The sequence below is a fragment of the Scyliorhinus canicula genome, chromosome 7 (genome assembly GCF_902713615.1).
Source record: "Scyliorhinus canicula chromosome 7, sScyCan1.1, whole genome shotgun sequence".
NCBI lineage: Eukaryota > Metazoa > Chordata > Chondrichthyes > Carcharhiniformes > Scyliorhinidae > Scyliorhinus > Scyliorhinus canicula.
In genome coordinates this window covers 189,951,243-189,973,783 of record NC_052152.1, presented here as the reverse complement: position 1 = coordinate 189,973,783, position 22,541 = coordinate 189,951,243, and the positions used below count along the sequence as shown (strand labels likewise).

Here is a 22,541-nt window from a genome sequence, read left to right as displayed (position 1 = left end):
GCACTTTTGTCAATTTCTTTTCTTGTGCTTACTTCATTTACCAGAACTAATTCAAGTAATGCTTTCTTTTCTTGGACTAGAAATCTACTGACCTTTGATTCTGTCTTGGATATGTTTCCCAATTAACAACTTGCATTACCTGCATTCTAGTGGATCATTGAATAAATAAAATTATCCAGTCTTACTGCCCTGTTGATCTCTGCCTATTTTGTGAATTGTCTACAGTCTCCACTTTTATCTCCTTCCACTTTTGTCCTATGATTAACATGATCATATAGAGTAGCATTACATTGAACTGTCCTGGCTTGAGACAATTCACACCTCTTTAACCTGGGGTTACCCCCATCTCTGGATCTGTAAAGATTTAATTACCTGCAAATGCTCGCATTCTAAGTATTGTCTGGCATCTTTGAATTTGTCTATATATATGTTTCTGGAACATACCTCTTCATTCACCTGAGGAAGGAGCAGTGCTCCAAAAGCTAGTGTATGAAACAAACCTGTTGGACTTTAACCTGGTGTTGTAAGACTTCTTATTGAAAAAGGCATTAGGCCCTTTGCATATGCTGAACATAACTGTGTTCATGATAACCATTGTCTATCTGGCCACTGCAAAAAAATTTATATTTTATATTAAAAATATAGTTTTTACCAGATCGCCTTTTGCATCAATTTCACCAATAATTTAATTCTCAAGGGGGATTTATGCTTATAAATACATTCCTACCTAAAGATAATCTAAAAAAGTTTGAAGTGCAGAGGACTGTTGTTTATTGCATGAGGTATTTGATCATTTATCTTTGTAACCAGCCAAATTAACTGAGTGATTTCCTGCCGAATAACTATTCAAATATAATTTGAGTTGGAGAAATGATTTGCCTTGATTTTAACTTTTTAAATATGCTTTACTTACAGTGTAAATGCCATGACTAACTTCTATCGAAGTTTGAGGATTTGTTGTGTGATACATGCATGATGGAATCAGCTTCATATGCAAGTAGTTTTTTAAAAATAGGCCTCCAAAAACATCATACGTGTGGTTCTGATAATAAGGTAACTAGGCTAATTGTTTGCTGTAAATTTAGACTTTTAATGTCACAGGGCATATGGCACCCCACCCATTTTCAGTTCCTCTGCCAGTTTGGATTTCATTTATTTACTGTTAAGGACATGCCCACACCTGTTCCCTTAAACTATAAATGACGATAGAATGTCTTGGGCTATAAGCTATGCAGAGGGCGAAGGTGGCAGTTGGTAATGCCACTGGTCTAATAAGGCAGAACCCCAAGCTATTGTTCTGGAAATTAGGGTTCATATCCCACCATGACAGCTGGTGGAATTTAAAATCAGATAACTAATGTATTCAATTAATAAATTTGGAATTGAAAGCTAGTCTCCGTAATGGTGATCGTGAAACGACCATCAGTTCTCATAAAAATCCACCTGGTTCGCTACTGTCCTTCAGGGAAGGAAATCTGCTGTACAAACCCATCGGAATGTGGTTGAATCTGAGAAACTACAAGGGATAGATGGCTCTATAGCCAAATTTGCAGACAACACAAAAAGTTGCAATGAGGAAATAAGAACGTTACAAATGGATATAGATAGGGTAGAAGAGTGGGCCAAAATGTGTCAGATGGAGTTAAACATGACAAGTGTGAGGTCATATATATTGGTCGTAAAAATGGGAAGGCAACTTATTATCTAAATGGGGAGAGACTTCTGTTGCAGAGGGATCTGGGGGTCCTCGTTCATGTGTCACAGAAAACTAGTTTGCAGGTGCAGCAGACAATAAAGAAAACAAATGGAATGTTGGCATTTATAGCTAAAGAATAGAGTATGAGTAAGGAAGTGTTATTGCAACTATACAAGGCATTGATAAGACCACGCATGGAGTATTGTGGACAGTCTTGGTCCCCTTATTTGAGGAAAAATGTGGCATTGGAGGCAGTTCAGAGGAGGTTCATGAGGTTGATTCCACAGATGAGGGGTTTTCGTATGAAGAGAGATTGAACAGTTTAGGCCTGTACTCTCTAGAGTTTAGAAGAATGAGACAAGGTCATATTGAGGTATATAAGTTGATAAAACGTATGGATAAAGTAGACGTGGAGCGGATACTTCATCTTTATGGGAGTTCATAGTCTTAGATATGACGAAGCGAATTTAAAATGGAGTTGAGGAGAAACTACTTCTCCCACAGGGTTGTGAATCTGAGGAATTCTTTACCCAGACCGGTGGATGCTGGAATGCTGTAAGTTTAAGAGAAGTGATTTTTAATTGGTAATGGGTTGAAGGATTATAGAGAACGAGCAGGACAGTGATCAAATGGTGGAGCAGACTCAATGGGCCAAATGGCCTAATTCTGCTCACATATCTTATGAACTTATAAATTCGAAATGGGCAACAAATTCTGATCTTGTCAGCAATGCCCACCTCCACCTCCGATGTAAGAATTTTAAAAAAACTTTTAATAAACAAAAGATAAATACATTTTAAGATAAAAATGAATGGGTTCAGGACTCCATGGTGGGTTAAAAATGATGAAGTTGACAACATGTTATGAAACTGTTGACTTCTGCCTTTAACTTCAGCGTGTTTGGCTGTGTGCAGGATATCCTGGGAGAGGCAGACGGTCAATTATAATATGTAGAGAGAAATCATGTTCAGGTTCCAAGGGCTTTGTGGAACTCCCCAAAGACATCAAGGTTAGAGAACAGTGAGATTTTAGGGGGCTGAACACCTACTTCCTTGCCTAAATGAAAAGCTTTTGCACAAGAGGATTTGTCCTAAAAATGTGCTTGAGTGCCCATATGGCTCAGTTGATTAAAGCATGAGGACTTTTAATCTGAGTATCGAGAGTTGCAGTCCCAGTCAGTGCTGCCTTTGATTGAAACAGATAAGGTCCTAAGAGGTTTTGACAGAGAGGATGTTTCCTCTTGTGGGACAATCTAGAAGGGGGTCACTGTTTAAAAATAAGGGGTCGCGTTGAAATCTTTTTCTCTGAGGGTTGTGAGTGTTTGGAACTCTTCTTGAAAAGGTGGGGAAGGAGAAACTTGAATATTTTCAAGGCAGAGATGGGTAGATTCTTTGCTAAGTAAGGAGGTGATAACTTATCTGGAATAGGCTACAAGCATATCAGCCATGATCTTATTAATTGGCGTAGCGGGCTGAATGGCCTACTCCTCTTTGTTCGGATGTGCTTTTACTGCTCTGCTTTGGAAGTGGTTTCCACTACTTGTAGATCATTTCTACTATTTTGGAGTTTAGTTTGTTCTGAGTCCTTCAGTATCTTTTTTTAAAATAATTTTTATTCAAATTTTTCAACAACAAATTTTCTCCCAACAATAAAGTAAACAAGGTGTAGAAATAAACAGAAAGAGAAATCCCCCCAGTACAAAGCAATAAATTAATAACTTAATAACAATACAAAAAAGAAGAAAATAGCAAACACACCGTCGCAAAAACAAACCACCTTAACAAACCCCAAACCACCACCCCCGCCCCCGGGTTGCTGCTGAGATTGACCAACGTCTAACCCTCTGCAAGAAAATCGAGAAAGGGCTGCCACCGCCGGAAGAACCCTTGTACCGACCCCCTCAGGGCAAACTTAACCTTCTCCAGCTGATGAACCTGGCCATGTCATTGATCCAGGCCTCCGGGCTCGGGGGCCTCGCGTCCCTCCACTGTAAGAGAATCCTACGCCGGTCTACTAGAGACGCAAAGGCCAGGGTACCGGCCTCTCTCGCCTCCTGCACTCCCGGCTCCGATGCTACCCCAAAGATCGCGAGCCCCCAACCCGGCTCCACCTGGAACCGACCACCTTGGACAAAGTCCCCGCCGCCCCCTTCCAAAACCCCTCCAACGCCGGACATGCCCAGAACATGTGGGTGTGGTTCGCCGGGCCTCCCGAACACCTCCCACACCTGTCCTCACCCCCAAAGACCCGGCTCAGCCTGGCCCCAGTCATGTGCGCCCTATGCAGCACCTTCAGCTGAGTTAAGCTGAGCCGTACGCAAGAAGAGGACGAGTTCACCCTCCCGAGGGCGTCCGCCCATGTCCCATTGTCAATCTCCTCCCCTAGCTCCTCCTCCCACTTCGCTTTCAGCTCTTCAACCGAGGCCGCCTCCTCTTCCTGCATCATCTGATAAATTGCCGAGATCCTACCCTCACCAACCCACGTCCCCGAGGGCATCCTATCCTGCACCCCCCGAGGCGGCTGCAGCAGGAACTCCACCACCTGCCGCTTAATAAATTCCCTAATCTGCATATACCTGAAAGCATTCCCAGGGTGGAGGCCCCACTTCCCCTCCAACTCCTCTAAAGTCGCAAACTTCCCATCGAGGAAAAGGTCCCCCATCCGCCTGATGCCTGCTCTATGCCAACTCAAAAGCCCACCATCTATTCTCCCTGGTGCAAACCGGTGATTGCCCCGTATCGGGGCCCACACTGAGGCCTTCACTTCCCCCCTATGCCGCCTCCACTGCCCCCACATTTTGAGGGACGCCACCACTACCGGACTCGTAGAGTACCTTGCCGGGGGGAGTGGGAGCGGGGCCGTCACCAATGCCTCCAAACTCGTACCTACACAGGACGCCACCTCCAACCTCTTCCATGCGGCACCCTCCCACTCCATCACCCACCTGCGAATCATTGCCACGTTCGCAGCCCAGTAATACCCACACAAGTTGGGCAACGCCAAGCCGCCTACCTCCCTTCCGGAATACCCTCCTCACTCTCGGGGTCTTCCGCGCCCACACGAACCCCAGAATACTCTTATTAACCCTCTTTAAAAAAAAAAAAGCCTTCGGAATCAATATGGGGGGGCACTGGAAAAGAAACAAAAACCTCAGGAGCACCGTCATCTTAACTGACTGGACCCTACCCGCCAAAGAGAGTGGCAGCGCGTCCCTCCTCCATATGTTCCACCAGCCTCGAAAAGTTTAACCTGTGCAGGGCCTCCCAGCTCCTAGCTATCTGGACCCCAAGATATCTAAAACTCCTCTCCGCCCTCTTCAACGGGAGCTCTCCTATCTCCCTCTCCTGGTCCCCCAGGTTCAGCACAAGCTCCACTCCACCCTGTCAAAAGCTTTCCCCGCATCCATCGATGCTACTATTTCCGCCTCCCCAGCCGCCGACGCCATCATCATAACATTAAGAAGCCGCCGTACATTGACATTCAGCTGCCTCCCCTTCACAAACCCCGTTTGGTCCTCATGCATAACCATCGGGACCACATCTTCCACCCTCCTGGACAGTACCTTAGCCAACAACTTTGCATCCACGTTGAGGAGTGAAATCGGCCTGTAAGACCCACACTGGAGGGGGTCCTTATCCCGCTTCAGGATCAGTGAGATTATTGCTCTAGACATCGTCGGGGGCAGAGCCCCCTCTTCCCTCGCCTCATTCAGGGTCCTCACAAGCAGAGGGCCCAGCAGGTCTGAAAACTTCTTATAAAACTCCACCGGGAACCCGTCAGGTCCCGGTGCTTTCCCTGTCTGCATGCTCCCCAGTGCCTTCATCAGCTCCTCCAACTCGATTGGGGCCCCCAGACCCTCCACCCGCTCATCCTCTACTCTTGGGAACTCCAGCTTATCCAGAAAGCGGTCCATCCCGCCCACCTCCCTAGGGGGCACCGCCCGGTACAGCCCCTCGTAAAAGGATCTGAACACCCCATTAATGCCCCTGCCACTCCGAACCAAGTTCCCTCCTGCATCTGTGACTCCCCCTATCTCTCTCGCTGCCTACCGCTTTCAGAGCTGGTGGGCTAGCATCCGACTTGCCTTCTCCCCATACTCATATACCGCCCCCTGCGCCCTCCTTCTCCACTGCGCCTCCGCCTTCCGGGTAGTCAGTATATCAAACTCCGCTTGGAGACTGCGACGCTTCCTCAAAAGCCCCTCCTCCGGGACATCCGCATACCTATTGTCCACCCTTACCATTTCTTCCACCAGCCTCTCCCTCTCAACCCTCTTCCCCCCTCTCCCTGTGCGCCCAAATGGATATCAGCTCCCCTCTAACCACTGCCTTCAGCGCTTCCCAAACCACCCCAACTTGCATCTCCCCGTTATCATTGGCTTCCAAATACCCCTCTATACCCCTACGGATCCGCCCACATACTTCCTCCTCTGCCAGAAGCCCCACATCTAATCTCCACAGCGGGCGCTGATCCTTCCCCTCCCCCAGCTCCAGGTCCACCGAATGCGGAGCATGGTCAGATATGGCTATCGCTGAATACTACGCCCCCACCACTCTCGGGATTAGCGCCCTGCTGAGAACAAAAAAGTCAATCCAGGAATAATCCTTGTGGACATGGGAGAAAAAGGACAGCTCCCTACCCCCCGGCTTCAAAAACCTCCAAGAGTCTACCCCTCCCATCTGATCCATGAACCCCCTCAGCACCGAGGCCGCCGCCGGCCTCTTACCCGTCCTAGACTTCGAATGATCCAGAGCCGGATCCAACACAGTATTAAAGTCCCCTCCCAAGATCAAACCCCCTGTCTCCAGGTCCGGGATCCGGCTCAACATTCGCTGCATGAAGCCCGCATCGTCCCAGTTGGGGGCGTACACATTGACCAGAATCACCCGCTCCCCCTGAAGTCTACCACTCACCACTACGTATCTACCTGCACTGTCTGCCACCACACTCGACGCAACAAACGACAAGCTCTTGCCAATTAAGATTGCCACCCCTCGATTCTTTGCATCAAGCCCCGAGTGAAACACCTGCCCCACCTAGCCTCTTCTCAGCCTCACCTGATCCGCCACCTTAAGGTGCGTCTCCTGGAGCATAGCCACGTCCGCTCCCAGCCCCTTCAGGTGCGCCAAGACCCGGGACCGCTTCACCGGTCCATTCAGCCCCCTCACGTTCCATGTGACCAGCCGAATCTGGGGGGTTTTCCCCCCTCCCTCTGCGCCGGTCAGCCATAGCTCTCCCTCGGCTCACCACCTGCCCGGAGAACCCCCCCCGGCCCGTTCCCCACGGTGGCAGACCCCCAACCTCCCCCTTCACCCGCCGTTCCCCTATGGCCCCTGCAGCAGCAACCCGGTACCACCCCCTACTAGCCCCCCCCCCCCCCCAAGCTAGGGCCACCCCTAGCTGCATAACCCCTGCCATTGTACTTCTGTAAGTCAGCCGACTCCTGCTGACCCCGGCTGCTCCCGCCAACCCGATGACCCCCCTCCCCCCCAATGCAACACAACTACCATTCCCCCCTCCCAGTACTGGTCCCGCCCACTACTCCTCCAGCGCGGGAAGAAAGCCCGCGCTTCCATCCCAAACCCCGCCCTCCCGACCCAACACGCGGGAAAAAGACGGGCACATGACCCAGCGGGACCGCGAACAGCTCCACAACCCTCCACCAGTGAAAAAACGAAGAAGCACCCAAATAAATAAATAACAGCCCCAAAAAGCTAAAAAGTAGAACAGCAAAAAGGCAACATCAAACACAGCCAATAAAAACGAAAGGATACCAAGGAGGACAGAGCCTCCGGACTATGTACATCATTCCCCAGTCCTGAGTTCGAGTCCAACTTTTCTGCCTGGACAAAAGCCCAGGCCTCCTCCGGAGAATCGAAGTAGAGCTAGCGGTCCTTATAAGTGACCCAGAGGCAAGCCGGCTGTAGCAGGCCAAACTTCACCCCCTTCCTGTGAAGCACTCCCTTCGCCCGATTGAAACCAGCCCTTCTCTTCGCCACCTCCGCGCTCCATTCCTGATAGATCCTGATCTCTGCGTTCTCCCACCTGCTGCTCCTTTCTTTCACCCATCTCAGCACGCACTCACGGTCAACGAAGCGGTGAAATCGGACCAGCACCGCCCTAGGCGGCTCGTTCGGCCTGGGCTTCCTCAACAGCACTCGATGGGCCCCCTCCAGCTCCAAGGGTCCTTGGAATGACCCCGCGCCCATTAATGAGTTCAGCATCACAACCACATAGGCCCCCAAATCCGAACCTTTCAGCCCCTCCGGGAGGCCCAAAATCCACAGGTTCTTCCGACGGGAGCGGTTCTCCATCTCCTCCATCCTTCCCAGCCATTTCTTGTGAAGCGCCTCGTGCGACTCCACCTTCACTGCCAGGCCCAGGAGTTTGTCCTTGCTCTCCGAGGCCTTTTGCTGTAGCTCTTGGATCTCTGCACCCTGAGCCATCTGAGTCGCCATGAGCTTGTCCAGAGAGGCCTTAAACCAGGCGTTCTCAACCTTTTTTAACCCATGGACCCCTTTTCCGCTTAATTTTTTTTTGTGGACCCCCATAGCCATTCCACAGAAAAAAAAGCTTCTTATATGCGTGGTAAACTAATCCTAAAGTCCATCTACCTTACCGTGAGGGTTGGAAACGGATTAGCGGTATTTTCGTATGTTGCCAAACTTATTCTAATATGAAAAGTAATGAAAAAAACTTTTTACTGACTAAATTGAATTAAATTACTCTAAAAATAACCGGTTCATATCAAATATACACAGTTTCTAGTGATTACTGTGTTAAAGCATTCATTAAACTTGTCAAGGAGAAACGTGGCATAAGCGTCAGGTCAACCGTGGGTATTTAATAAGCTGCTTCTGTCATTAAAGGTCCTCCGGGCTGTTCCTAGGGGACAATAGCCCGGGCAATCTTCAACAACAACTGTCATTAAAGCACAATAAACCCATTTGTCATCAACCGGTATGGATTTTTTTTTCTCAGAATACAGTACCACAAAAATAAACACAGCAAATGCACCTTTTTGGTTCTGAGCCCCTTCAGCCCTCAAGGTATTAGATAGATTATAATCTCTCTTTGACCTTTGTCAGTGCGAGAGAGAGAGAGAGAGAAAGGTGAATATTCATCATGAAAACAAACATTTTTTTCTTCTACTTGATTCTCAGTAATAACAATTGTTCTGAAGTAGAATTGCTCTATGGACCACTAAAATATCACCGTGGACCCCCAATTCGGTATTTTATTTGTGTGGACCCCCAGTAATGTTACATAGACCCCCAGGGTCCATGTGGACCCCGGTTGAGAACCACTGCCTTAAACGGTTCCAGGATCTCAGCCTTCAGCTCTCTGAAGCAGCGATGGAGCTGCTCCTGCGCCCACTGCTGCCACGCTGCCGGTTCCCTGCCCGCCACCATCTTGTTTTTCCTGCCTCGCACTTTTCTCTGCTCCAAAGCCGATCTTTTGACCGCTCCGCTCCTGGTCCAGTCCATCCACCGGCAGATAAGCACAGTGGATGTGTTCCCAGCCGGGGAAAAGTCCAACCAGTACCGCTGTGGGCCCTTAAAAGAGCCCAAAAGTTCAAAAATAGCGGGAGCTACCGAACATGCGGCTTAGCTCCGCATCACCGCAACCAGAAGGCAGTCCTTCAGTAACTGACCCATTTGCCAAATAGCAATTCAGCATGACTGCTCGTTATGCAACTTTACTTTGGATCTAAGTCGAGGAAGAAAGTAAACAGAAACATCAGTGCCATTAGCAGGAACAACAGCAGCTTTCTCTTCACCCACTTGCCACTGCACAGTAGAAAGAGGATGAGCATAAAGGTGCCGTTTCTAGTAAGTGATACCCTAACATAGGGTTTTGAGGTAGGGAATATGTTTTCTGGACATGACCGAGCACCAGTTCCTCATGAAGATCAAGTATTGTATGAGGTGGTTGCAGTCTGCTGCTAGGTGGACCAAGTTGAGATGCATTACAGTCCCCACTACCCGGGGAATGTGCAACCAGTGCTTCCCACCTATCCAGAGAATCACCAACTGTACACATGGTAAACAAGGTGTCTTGAAGTCTTCTTCAACTTTTTATCCGTTCTCGTCTGTGGGCATCGCTGGGCCAGCATTTATTGCCCATTCCTAATTGCGCTTGAATTGAGTGGTTTGCTAGGCCATTTGAGAGATTATTTAAGGGTAAACTGCATTGACTCCAGACCCACAGCACATGAAGGCCAGACCAGGTAAGGGTGGCAGAATTTTAGGACAATCGACATTGGTTCATGGTCATGATTATCATCTTAATTCCAGATTTTCATTGAATTCAGAGTTCACCATCTGCCATGGTGGGATTCAAACCCAGGCCCCCAGAGCATTACCCTGGACCTCTGGACTACTAATCCAGTGACAATACCACTATGCCATTCCCTCCCAATAAACTGCACATGCTTTGACTCATCAACCTGCAACTACCAAATAATGATCATCAAGCTTCATTATCTCCTCTGCACTGGTAAGAGGATCCATCACATACAACACCAAATTGTCTGCATACAATGACACTCTTATGTTCCGTCCTCCATCATCCCCCTCCACTTCGCAGACCTCAATGCTCTGGTCAGTGGCTCAATTGTTAAGGCAAACAAGAGCTAGAACAGTGGACACACCTGTCTCGTGCCTCATCAGGTGGAAAGACTTCAAACTCAAAGCATTCATATGAATGATCGTGGCGGGGGTCCTATATAAGCATTGGATCCAAGCTATAAATCGAGGCCCAAAGCCAAACTTCTCCAGGATCTCAAACAAATAACCCCACTCCACCTTATCAAGCGCCTTTTCCCCATCAAAGGAAATAATCACCTCACGGCTGAGGGGCTGGAGAGGGGGACAGAACAACATTAAGCAGTCTCTGAACATTTTCCCAGAACAGTCTATCCTTAACAAACCCAGCCTGCTCCTCCGATATAACCTTTGGGAGACGGTGCTGCAAACGCATAACCAACAACTTCACCAACAACTTTGCATCCGCATTCAGTAGCGAAATAGGGCGATATGACCCATACTCTACTGTCTGCACCAATGTAGCCTACAACATCCCCATGACACCAAATCCGTAAACAGTTCTAACAACAGTAGGGCCAGCTGTCCTGCAAACTTCTTGTAAAATTCATCCGGCCCTGGAGCCTTACCTGCTGCATCAGACCCATTCATTTCATAACCACCTCTAAGGTCAGCAGAGACTCCAGTTCCTCCTTTCTCTCCTCCACCATTGGGAGAGACAACATGTCCTTCGGGGCTCCGACTTGTAAAGGTTACAGTTTTTTAAAAAACCTCAAAAGCCTCATTAACCTTGGCTGGGGCAGAGACCAACTTGCCACCCAAGTCCTTTTATATGTACTATTTCCCGAGAAGCTGCCTGACAGACGACTGGCCTTCTCCCCATGCTCATAAAAATCCCCCCTTGAATGTCATAGCTGGCGTACTGACTTATCTGTTGAAAGCAGCCCAAACTCCAACAGTAATTTCTTTCTACTTGCCAGTAGTTCCGGTGTCTGACTAAGTGAATATTGGCAATCCATCATTAGGATGGCATCCACCAACTTCTGCCTCTCCGTTCTTTCACTCCTCCTAATGGTCTCTCCTCTAATAACCGCCTGCAATGCCTCCCACAACGTAGAAGGTGAAATCTCCTCATTTCTGTTAATCCCCAGATACTCATCCATGGTGGAGGAAACCAAAACATAGAATTCCTTATCCGCCACCAGCGATGTCTCCAACTTCAGACTGAGCCATGCCTTGGGCACCGCCACTCAAGACGCAGACCTCGTGCTCCAGGTGTTCCGCAACGATCGCCAATAACAGTCTTGGCCTCGATGCCATGCATTGTCGGCAACATCTCCTGCAACCGAAGCCTTTGGGACTTCTCCAATCGGCTGTGGAGTCTTTGAGATCCCCTCCTAAATGTCATGGCTCTGGCATATCATCTGCATCAGCTCTGCCTCCACCTGATGTGCATCAGCAAGATGTCACTGTGGTTAGCACTGCTGCCTCACAGTGCCAGGGACCCAGGTTCGATTCCTGGGGGAGGACAACTCCAGATGGCCCAGCCTCATCAGATGGAAATTCTGTGAGACAGTGGACAGTGAGAGGGAAGGATCAGTTTCTCTGACATGAACTACTCACTTGAGACAGGTCATCTGGGTGAAGGGATCCTCACATCTGTGGTGCAGGCCAACCTTGTTGTCAGTGACTGCTCTCTTCTCCATCAACCTCCCGATCTCCAGGGCCAGTTCCTGATGGGGGGTGAGGACTCTGATCTCTGAGACTCCTACCCCCTATCTTGGCCTTTCCTACTTATTATGGGCTATCTTCTCCATGGGGTCAAAAAGAGGGCATAGTGAACTGCGTGCTTGATGGATCAGGTAGTCTGTAGAAGATGGGCACCGCTCCTGGACATGAAAGGGGTTGTGCTGGTAGGTGCTGAGGAACAAGCACGAAGATCGGATGTGGGGATGGTGCGAGGTTTCAGCCAGTGATCTGGGCGGGCGGGGGGGGGGGGGGGGGGTCAATTTGGGGATTTGAGGGGTGGCAGAAGGAACTGATGCCAGGAGAGAGATGTGTAACTTGCCCTTGTAGCTCAGTGGCAGGTCGTTGGTCTTCTGACTTTGGACGGTGGTGAAGACAGTCCGCCTGGCCATGGTGCCCGAACTGACAGCCGCTACCACTGTCTCCCAGGTGGCATTGCTGACCCTGCTGCTGGTCCTCCGTCACCCTCAGAGGAATAGGATGTCCCACCTCTCATCCACAGTGTTTGGGGAAACCTGACCAGGTCAGCATCCCCAAAGCAAGGAGCAGGTCTGCGCACTGCCAGGCTTGCGTGTTGGCTGGGAGTGAGTGGTGAGGGAGTGTTTAAAAGCAGCTCTCCCTTGTTAGTGGCGAGAATCAGAAGGCAAGACAGCCAGTATTGGTGAGAAGTTTGTGGGGCTCATTTTCAGCACTATGTGCTGTTGAATACAGTCCGCGATCTCGCCAATGTGGCTGTCGAGAAACATGGCGTCAATCGTGCCCAAAATGACATTGGAAATGTTTCCGTTAAATTTTGCCCTAACATGTCAGTTTTCTGTTAGTGGGGAATCTTTCATATTTTGATATCATTTACAATGAAATGCCATGCTTGCTACTAAAGCAAAAACTCACATTTTTTGTATTTGTGCTATCTGGTCTCAATGGTGTGCAACTGAAGCTATTGTTGATTTTCAAGTGCAAGAAATAACAAGCAGAGATCATCTTCAGGTGCATTGTAACTTTAATTGGAAGAATTTGGATGATCAAGGATTTTTTTTATTGAAATATAAATTGAGAACTTGCAGTTTTGACTGCCTGCAAAAGCATGCATGAAGTGTATGAAAGTGAATGCAATTCTGCATCCTCACTGGTCGTATTATATACAAATTGTTTGAGGGTGCTAGAATTTGGACAGATATTTGGGCCATTGTTGTTCTGCTGTGATTTCACTCCATTTGTTTATGCTGTCCAGTGCATCAGATGCATTAATAGCCACGGAGCAACCAATCTTGAGGCTATCTATGCATATGTGTATCCGATGATGGAGGCAACAAGGGTTGGGAAAGGGAAGCTATATGATGTTGATGTAATCAAGGATATAGCTGCAGTAAACAGTGAGGTTCAGCCCTTTTGTTTCAGCCACTCCAGCAACTGCATCATCTACAACAGTATTGGAGAATAGTGAATGAGCAAAAGTCTATATCCATGAACTTTGAGGAGTTGTGAATGATGCTGTCCCCATTTCTGACTTTGTGATGGAAGGCAGGCCATTGATGAAGCAGCTGAAGATGATTGGGCTTGGACACTACCCTGAGGAGTATTGTTGTCCTGGAATGGAGATGATTGAGCTCCAGTAACCTCTACCATCTTCCTTTGTGCTAGGTATGACTCCAAACAGCGGAGATATTTCCCCTGATTCCCATTGACTCCAGTTCAGCTAGGACTCCTTGATGCCGCACTCGAGCAAATGCCGCTTTGATGTCAGTGGCTGTCACCTCACCTTGTGAGTTCAACTTTTTGGTTCATGTTAGAACCAAGGCTTTAACAAGGTCAGGAGTTGCGTGACACTGATGGAACCTAAACTGAGCATCAGTAAGCAGGTTATTGCTAAGCAAGTGCCAGCTAGCACCGTTGTTGACCCCTTCTATGACTCTACTGATGATCAAGAGTAGACTGATGAGTGGTAATTGGCTGGGATGGGTTTGTCCTGCACTTTGTATTTTGAACATAGCTGGCACTTTTCCACATTGCCAGACATACGCCAACATTGTAGTTGTACTGGAACAGCTTGGCTAAAGGTGTGGAGAATCCTGGGGCACAAGTCTTTAGTGCTAATGCTGAAATATTGTAAGGGCCTTTGTAGTATCAAGTGCCATCATCTGTTTTGTGATATCATGAGCGAATCGAATTGGTTGAGATCTGTGTTACTGGGAACCTCCAGAGAGGAGGCTAAGATGGATCGTCTACTTGGCTCTTCTGGCTGAAGTCTTTTGCCTGATGTGCTGAGCACCTCCATCATTTGAGGATGGGGATATTTGTGGTACCACCTCCTCCACTCAGTTCTTTTAGTTGTTCGCTGCCATTCGTGACTGGATGTGACAGGACTGCAGATCTTGGATCTGATCCATTGGTTGTGGAATGCTAAGCTCTGCATATCAGTTGCGGCTGATGCTTATTTTTCACAAGCAGCCCTGTGTTATAGCTTTGCCATGTTGATACCTCATTTTTAGATCTGCCTGGTGCTGCTCCTGGTATGCCCTCCTCTCTTCTTTCAACCAGGGCTGATCCCATTGTTTGATGGTAATGGTGGTGGAGGATATGCTGTGCCATGAGGTTGCAGATTGTGATTGAGTACAATTCTTCTGCTGCTGATTGACCACAAGGTTGCCTCATGGTTGCCCAGTCTTGAGTTGCTTGATCTGTTTGATGTCTTTAGCACGGTTGTAGCGCTACACAACGTGATGGAGGGTATCCAATGTGAAGACAGGATGTCATCCCCACAAGGACTCTTGTGGTCACTCCTACCGATACTGTCATGGACAGATGCATCTGTGTCATCTTCAGCTGCTTCATCAATGACCTTCCTTCCATCACAAAGTCAGAAATGGGACAGCATCATTGACGACTCCTCAAATTTCATAGATATATACTTTTGCTCATTTACTATTCTCCAATACTGTTGTATGTGATGCAGTTGCTGGAGTGGTAAGGATGGGGTCAAATATGTTTTTCTCTCTTGGTTCCCTCACTGCCTGCCGCAGCTATGTCCTTTAAGGCTTGGTCTGAAGCAGTGCTATCAAAACATTCTTCCCAATTGTGGGGAGGGGCTACCTACTTATCTACATCAAGACGCTGTGGGATCCAGACTTGATGTTGAGGACTCCCAGGGGCAACTCCCTTCTGACTGTATACCACTGTTCTGCAACTGTGCTGGATCTGTCCCTACTGGTGGGACAGGACGCATCCAGGGATGTTGATGGTGGTGTCTGGGACATTATCTGTACGGTATGATTCCATAAGTGACTGTCAGGATGTTGCATGACTAGTAGAAGTCTGAGACAGCTCTCCACATTTTGGCACAAGCCCCCAGATATTAGTACAGTGGACTTTGCAGAGTCAACAGGGCTGAGTTTGCTGTTGGTTCTGGTGTCAAAGTCAATGTGGGTAGGCCCATCTGGTTTCATCCTTTTAGGCTTTTTGAAGTTTGATACAACTGAGTGGCTTGCTAGGTCACTTCAGAAAGCATGTTAGTGTCAACCCCATTGCTGTGGATCGGTAGTCACACGTGGGCCAGACCAGGTAAGGACAGCAGATTTCCTTCCCTAAAGAACATTAGTGAACCAGGTGCGTTTTTAGATCAATCAACAATGGTTTCATATCCTCATTAGACTTTTAATTTCAGATTTTTATTGAAATCGAATTTCACCTTTTGTTGTGGTGTTGGAATTTAAGCTCTTCTCCCCAGAGTATTACCCCCGGTCTCTGGAATACAAGTCCAATGACAATATCGATACGCCATCTTATTCCCCAATTTTGAGTTCATCAAGAGCCATTTTAGTACTGTGGCATGGGCAGAACTCCAATTGCAGGGATTCAGACATTGAATTCTGGAAAAAATGGGCATGAGTTTAGCAAACCCAACAATACATTCAAGAACTTTGCAGAGGATAGGGTGGTTGGAGATGGGGCAGTAATGAGTCATACTGGAAGGGTTGTGTTTTTCTGGATAGGTCAGATGACAGACTTGAAGGAGATGAGAGTAGAGGAATCAGAGGAGAGAGGTTTAACAGGATGGCTTGCAGTAGAGAAAAATAAGCCAGCATTATGAGGACTAGGAGAATGGTGGTCCCTGTGACTTTGAACCTTTGCTCAGTGGCTGCAATCGCAATTTTGATTTAATTTTTTACGTTGAAGAAACTTGCCTCATTCAGCATTTCTACTGTTTGATTGAACTTGCTAAAACTTGCACTGCAAAATTCTGTTAATTTTTGCATTTGAAATTAGGGGAATAAAACAAATGGTATCAATGTGTTTTTTTGTGACAGTTGTTGTAGTCGCTTTTTCAAAGATTTAGTTGTCCGCTATTGCAAGAGGTCTTAGATGATATACATGATAGTCCGCTAACTTTTAACAAGCTGAGAAAGGGGCAGCACTCTGGCGCAGTAGTAGCACTGCAGTCTCATGGCGCCACGGTCCCAGGTTCCATCCCGGCTCTGGGTCATTGTCCGTGTGGAGTTTGCACATTCTCCCCGTGTTTGCGTGGGTTTCGCCCCCACAACCCAAAGATGTGCAAAGTAGGTGGATTGAACACGCTAAATTGCCCCTTAATTGGAGAAAAAATGAATTGGATACTCTAAATTTTAAGTTGAGAAAGACAATCGTGCCTTTCAAAATGAGTGAAACCTTGGAAGGGACATTTTACTAATTTGAGTTGTATTCAACACTATGGAACTGGATTTGCCCAGACTTGTTCACAGTATAGAAGAGTATCTGGCAGGCACAATGCCAGAATTCATGAGAAAAGTGATTATCACTCTCATCTACAGACAGAAGGGAGAGGAGAAAATCAGTAATTGGTGGTCATTTCACTGCTTAACATAAGATGACAAAATTCTACCCATGGTTATCGTCATTTGGGTCAAGTCTTCTCAGGAGTTGGTGATCCACTCTGGAACTGTGCTGTACTCAGTAAGAAGATTTATTTGGCTTTGTGCTTCTTTGTTATAGTGACCTACGTACAGGACAGAAGGACAGACCAGGAGAAGGAATTTGACGGATTATTACTCACTTATGTGAAATCGGAGCGTTTTCTGATCAAGGTTGCCCTCTCCTCTGCCTTGGCCATGTGTTGCATCAAACTTTGTTTTGCAAGTCTATCAAGAAGGATGCAAGCATTCGAGAGGTTATGATCTCGGACACCAGGGCAGCACGGTGGCCTAGTGGTTAGCACAACCGCCTCACGGCGCTGAGGTCCCAGGTTCGATCCCGGCTCTGGGTCACTGTCCGTGTGGAGTTTGCACGTTCTCCCCGTGTCTGCGTGGGTTTCGTCCCCACAACCCAAAAATGTGCAAAGTAGGTGGATTGGCCACGCTAAATTGCCCCTTAATTGGAAAAAAATAATTGGCTAATCTAAAAAATTTTTTTTAAATGATCTCGGACACCAGAGGTGCTCAAGACTAGACCTCCCTGTACATGGAAGGCATCACCGTCTTTTGCTTGTATCCACTGTCAATTTGTAGATTGTTGAGTATCTGCAACCAATGCAAACTGGTATTGGGAGCTAAAATAAATTACAGCAAAAGGGAGGCCATGATCTTTGGGATCTAGGCTGACCGATCCTTTGTTCTCTTCATTGACAGGTCAGAATAGGTGAAGGTGCTGGGGATATAGTTTAGAGATGCCAAATACCCCAAAACTGAGAGGAGCATATAGATCGAGTGAAACAGAAACGTTGTGGAACCAAGCTTCATGTCCACTGCGGGTAAAATCTGGTCATCAGGTACGAGGTGCACTTGGCATGTGGCGCAGACCTGACTCTGACCTTGCTCTTGTGCTCCATTGGCCACCCAAGCTATCTTCTGCTTGAAGTTGAATTATGTCCACAGGGACGCGATTTACAGATCTCTCGATAAAGGGGATTAAAATCCTGTTTTGCCCTCGCCTTGATGGCCTGCTTTGTGTGTGGCTATTTCAAGCTGTGTGTGGGCTCTCGGTATGCAAACAAGGGTCATCAAGTACTAAGGTGTTTCCATCTGTCTTGGTAGTGCAAAGTTTGAATCTGCTCACATTGTTTCAGAATGTGCGATCCAGTTAGATTATGTCACACCATCTCTTATGTTGAAAAGTTTGTGCAACAAAGTACCTTTGACCATATGTCCATCAGGCAATGGTCCATACATAACATCCCTGAGACTCCATGGGAAAAGATGATGATGGGTCTGATCAGGTGGTTATTTAAGCAGACTTGTTTGGCAAAATACCTCATTGCAAGAGCTTTCAAACCCATTAGATCCTTCATGCACAACCTGAGTATTGGCATCACTGCACACTGCTGTTGTCTGTCTCGTTCCTGAATAGGCCTTTGCAAAGAAGGTCTAGAAAAAAGATTCAATTATATTTGTTGAGGGTTCTTAAGGGCCTCAGAAAACCTGGAAAATGTCTTGGAAATTTCCCAAAAATGCCCACAATCATTGAGAAGTCACCAAATTTTCTGAAGACAGGGATGATTCTTTTCTGACTTTGGGTGGAATTCCAATCTTTTCCAATCTTTTTCCAATGTTTAAGAACAGGAAGGTTATGCTGGAACTGTATAAAATGTTGGTTAGGCCACAACTATACTCTTGTGTGTAGTTCTGGAATCTACATTATAGGAGGATGTGATTAGCACTAGAAAGGGTGTAGAGGAGATTTACCAGGATGTTGCCTGGGCGGGAGAATTTTAGTTAGGAAGAGAGTTTGGATAAACTTGGGTTGTTTTCATTGGAGCAGAGGAGACTGAGTTGGGGGGAAGGAGCATGATTGAGATGTATAATAATAATTGTTATTGTCCCAAGTAGGCTTACATTGCAATGATGTTACTGTGAAAAACCCCGAGTTGCCACATTCCGGCGCCTGTTTGGGTACACGAAGAATTCAAATCCAGATATACCAAGACATTTGGGCTGACCTGACCAAGCGCTGGGCGGAGTTCAACAGAGCAAGGCAGCCCTGTACAAAAATAAGGTGAAATTTAGGATACTGTATTGTGGGTCACATTCCAGGGCAGGGAGCATTACTTCATGGCCCCTGCAGACGCAGACAAATTTGTCCAAGAGAACGGGATGGGAAGACAGTAAGAGCACCCAGAGAGACTAAGGTGAACCACTTTGCGCAGGCTATACTGGCTCGCTCTGAACCTGGAAGCCAAAATGTAAGAAGGAGGGGTCAAGGGCAACGGAGCGCAGGAGAGAGTGGTGAGGAGGAGGAAGAGGGTGAAAGGTAGGCTTAAAACCAACTCCAGGAGTGGGGGCCACCACACTAGCAAGAAAGCTAGCGCCAGGAGTTACGAGTGAGGGGGGGGGCCACGCGGGCGTGGCGCATCTCCCACCAGGGAGCGAGAGCCTGGCAATAGAGAGTATACACCGGGGTGATAGATAGGTGGGTAAACTGGGGAGGGAGATTGGGGGAGAGGCAATCCGAAGGGGGAAGAGAGAAGAAAAAGAGAAATCACAGGGGAACAAAGGGACGGGGGGGGGGCTCTAGGCTGTTTACAGCAAATCACAAAAGTGGAGACAAGGAACAACATGGCACTGCAGACAGCCACTTCGGAGGGTCCCTAAACAAAGGGAAACCCTGGAGTGCAGGGGCTCACCCACATGGCATACACATAGTTGGTGGCCATGTTGCTTGTCCCCTGGACAACGGGAATCCCCGGAGTACAGGAGCCTGGCCTCATCGTGAATACGGTGACCGCAGCCATTTTGGATGGCTGTCTAACAAAGGGAAGGCAGTACACCAGCTTCGCCAGACATGGGGGACCATCTACGAACGGGGCAAAGCCAGCCGCTTGCTGGCTCACCAGCTGAGAAAGCAGGCAGCCACAAGAGAAATAGCACAGATTAGGGATGACAACAGCAGACTAGTAACAGAACCGGAAAAGATCAACAAAGCATTTGAGGCCTTCTATCGGGGGCTGTACACCTCCGAGCCCCCGAAGGGGACTCGAGGATGAAACTGTTCATTGACGGGCTGGACGTTCCAGTCGTGGGGGAGGATAGAAAACGGACTGGAAGCACCATTAGAAAGGGAGAAGTCGGGAGGCACAGTGGTTAGCATTGCTGCCTCACGACGCCAAGGTCCCATGGGTCGCCATGGGTTTCACCTCCAGAACCTAAAGATGTGCAGGGTAGGTGGATTGGCCACACTAAATTTCCCTTAATTGGAAAAAATTAATTGGGTACTCTAAATTTATATTAAAAAAAAGAAATGGGAGACGTCATGGAGAGCATTAGCTCCATGCAGGCGAGGAAGGTCCCGGGACCAGACAGATTCCTGTCGGATTTCAATAGAAAAATTGCACCAGCACTGGCCCCATACTTGCGGGGGATGTTCACGGACTCACTAGCAAGGAACACACTGCCACCAGCGCTGGCACAAGCCTCAATCTCACTGATACCCAAGAAAGACAAAGACCCGACTGAATGCGGGAATTATTTGTAGCCAACAGCCAATCGCATGGGGGAGGGGGGCACGGACGAGCCACGGATGGCAAAAGAAGGGGAAGGGGAGGGAATGTAAAAACCCACAAGAAGACCGTGAAACACAAGGGTCACAGCCACAGGGGGACAGACCAAAGGACAAAAGGAGGACCAGTGGGAGTAGCAGCAAATGGGGAGGAACAAACTAGGGCCAACAATGGGGCAGGGCAGCTGAGGCAGACCAGCCAAATGGGTCCCACAGGCACCGAAGGGAGATGAAGCAGGCAAATGTGAATATGTATAGCTAGCCTGTTCGTACTTTGGTTGACTTTTTAACTTTCTCTCTTGTATAAACCAGAACTGCACCCTGATTGCCTTTGTAAAATATGTCACGTGAAACTCAATGTTTGAACTATAATTAAGTAATATAAAATGGGAAAGCCAATAAAAATATATAATTTTAAAAGAATAGTTAGGTTGTTGTTTTTGACCAGTGCAGACGTGATGGGCCAAAGGCCTTTTCTGTGCTGTATGACTCTCTGACTCCACTTCTCCTTTTTTTTGTAATTGTTTGCTTTGCTTCACATGTTCGGAATACCGTACAGGTTTTGTTCTGATTCCGCCTTTTGCCATTGTGATTTGGAGTTGACCAGAACAACAGGAGTCATTGGTTGAGTAGCCTGTCAATCTGGGACAGTCTATGGCTAAAATTTTTCAGTGAAACGGCCAACAAAACTGTCAGTGTTCACCATTATTATGATAGGCTGACGGTTCACTGCCAGAACAACAGCAGTAATTGGCTGAGTATTAAGTGTCAGATGCTCCAGTCCCTCCTTTCCTGCTTGCTTCATGTGAGGAGAGGTGTGTTTGTTGGTGTCAGTTGCAGATTTTTGTTGTTGTGGAGGAGGACTTGGCAGGTGTTCTTCAGAGCAAGAGCATCATAAACAAGGTGAGACAGAACAGGAATTAGCACCTGGTGGAGAGATGATAGCCAAAATGTTTTTGATTGTATGTTTTAAGTGTCATCAAATGCTGATTTTTCTTTTGGCCTGCATTTTGCTCGGTGGCAAAGCAATGACGTTCACTACTGACCTCGAGGAAAGTTTCCCACAAGCTTCGGGCAGCAAGGTAGCACAAGTGGATAGCACTGTGGCTTCACAGCGCCAGGGTCCCAGGTTCGATTCCCCACTGGGTCACTGTCTGTGCGGAGTCTGCACATTCTCCCCATGTCTGCGTGGGTTTCCTCTGGGTGCTCCGGTTTCCTCCCACAGTCCAAAGACATGCAGGTTAGGTGGATTGGCAATGATAAATTGCCCTTAGTGACCAAAAAGGTTAGGAGGGGTTATTGGGTTATTGGGGAATACGGTGGAAGTGAGGGCTTAAGTGGGTCGATGGGCTGAATGGCCTCCTTCTGCACTGTATGTTCTATGTTATGTTAAGTATATGGTAATCTCGATGGCCCGAGTTTCTCCTCTGTTCCAAAATTCAAGTCATTTATCTCTATATGAAAGAAAAAGCATTAGTCCTAGCATTGACTCTTGGGGAACACCACTATCTACTATTCTCCAATCTGAAAACAACTATTTGCCACAACTTACTGTTTTGTGTTTTTACGCCAATTTTTTTCCTAAGTTGATATTGACCCTCCTATTCCATGTACTTCAATTTTGCTAATCAGTGTTTTATGTGGTACTTTGTCAAAGACATCCTTAAAATCCATAGAACAACACCCCTTTAAACATCTCTGTTACTCCATTAAAATATTCAAAGATTAGTCAAAACTTTCCACTATACCCTACCATTTTCATTCCATCTATTACCTCTAGCGTCTTTGCTTCTACTAATAGTTTAAACACTGATGCAAATCACGTAAATGTATTCTGGCCTTGCCCTATGCCATGAAGCATATACTGTATCATCCACTTTGTCCAAAATAGGACCTATTCTGCCTCTTACTACCCATTTACCATATATGCTGGTAGAAGATCTATGTTAATGTCATTCCACTCTCCTCTCTCTTTGTCTTGTTTTCCTCTTCACTACCCCCTCATGTATTGTACAAGCAACCAGTCACATTGAAGTATTTCAGGAAGTAAGATATATTGATTATCCTTTATT

The 22,541-nt window shown here is 47.3% G+C and overlaps 1 protein-coding gene across 6 annotated transcripts in view; it reads left to right on the top strand.

The window, feature by feature from the left end:
- The window catches only part of osbpl2b (oxysterol binding protein-like 2b), a 132,603-nt gene that overhangs the window by 33,695 nt on the left and 76,367 nt on the right, over positions 1-22,541 (top strand). The window contains exon 3 of one of the 6 annotated variants that reach the window (XM_038803526.1): positions 916-1,053. The exons of 4 other annotated variants lie outside the window; for them this stretch is intronic. The gene's annotated coding sequence lies outside the window, so the exon portion shown is untranslated. Of the gene's footprint in view, positions 1-915; positions 1,054-18,947; positions 18,970-22,541 lie in introns of those variants that run through there. One more of the 6 variants, XM_038803525.1, reaches the window with a different exon arrangement.